This window comes from Alligator sinensis, unplaced genomic scaffold, assembly GCF_000455745.1.
Source record: "Alligator sinensis unplaced genomic scaffold, ASM45574v1 scaffold1112_1, whole genome shotgun sequence".
NCBI classification, from domain to species: Eukaryota; Metazoa; Chordata; order Crocodylia; family Alligatoridae; genus Alligator; species Alligator sinensis.
This window is the reverse complement of record NW_005842327.1, coordinates 107,176-108,489: the sequence shown is the minus strand read 5'-3', so window position 1 is coordinate 108,489 and position 1,314 is coordinate 107,176. Positions and strand designations below refer to the sequence as shown.

General features: G+C 39.8%; 1 non-coding gene across 1 annotated transcript; it reads left to right on the top strand.

Moving 5' to 3' along the window:
• Positions 1 to 813: 813 nt before the first annotated feature.
• Positions 814 to 894, top strand: LOC112551079. Its single transcript, XR_003095223.1, has one exon. It is a non-coding gene; the product is annotated as a small nucleolar RNA SNORD93 (small nucleolar RNA).
• Positions 895 to 1,314: the final 420 nt, after the last annotated feature.

Here is a 1,314-nt window from a genome sequence, read left to right as displayed (position 1 = left end):
AGAACTGAACTACAGGATTTGTGCAGAGAATCAAGAATCCAACCTGAAGAAACTCTAGCTGTATGGTTGGGACTTTTGGTCATGGAACTTGGATCCGACCTGCTGAACCAGGAAGAAGCAAGCTTCTTAGTCAGACAAGCTTCATGGAGTAGAGGACATGTCACTGACATCGACATGATAGTGGTCAACGCTCACTGGCCTATTCCACTGCCAGCGCTTGTTGCAGGACTGATTGGTCAGAAAGCCCACGCATGGCATGAAGGACAGCCAGAACATACCGGTGCAGAGCATCTCATGCTAGCAATCATCGGAGTCTCGTACTGTGCCTGGAACCCCAGAGCATGTGCGCTGGGACTGACAGTTCAGAGCAGGATGCTGACTCCTGGGAACTGTTGGTTGGAAATAGACAGCAAGGACATGAGAAGATCAGAGGGTGTTGATTACTCTGAGCAGCAACATAATATTGTTCCTGAAGAAAAGCGTGCTAGAGTTGAGCAAAAGCAGCAGAAATTACAGACCTTACATCTGCCACAGGTATGAGGGTAGCATTGTAAGGAAGGTGGTTGAAGCTGTTACATACCTGTTGAATTATATGTTCATTTATTGCAGCACTAGGAATCCAGTTGATATTTCCTCAGACTGAGATAACTAGATATATTGATTGGGCTGTGATGGCCTGGCCATCCCTGAATCCAAGAGATAAATGGAAATGACAACAGCAGCTACATATGAAGGTAATCTCACAAGAGTTTACCTAAGTAATTTGTACGTTAAACTTAAAATGTAGATGCATTTTGTGGTGAACAGAATTTCTGGCCAATGATGAAAGCAATAGTCTGATTGCATACTTGCTTAAAGACCAGGTCTGATGGATAAAAGGATTTCCTGAGGCCAGATATACATATTTTAAGAAAATTTTGTTTTTACATTAAAATTTAAATCAGTACTTAAATTTTTACTAGTGAAATAAATCCAATTACTGTTGGAAGATTTTCATTTAAGTACTGCTGGTTATGAACTGCTAGTTCCCTAGCAGTTCCAGAACTGAGCTTCTGGAACTGAAGAATATACTTCTATAATAACAGCAACTGAAAGGATTTGCAATATTAAGTAGAGCACTCTTCTTTTCAGCTATGTTTTTGCTGCAATATTGACAAAAGCAAACAAATCTTGCACAGTCTAAAGGAGCCTTTGTTATTAATCTACTATCTTTTATTCTAACACCAATCTTGGTGAATTATGTTTTTTCAGTGCACCTTAAACAACTGGGTATGTTAAGCATTGCACTATTGCTTTATTTATTTTGGATATGTT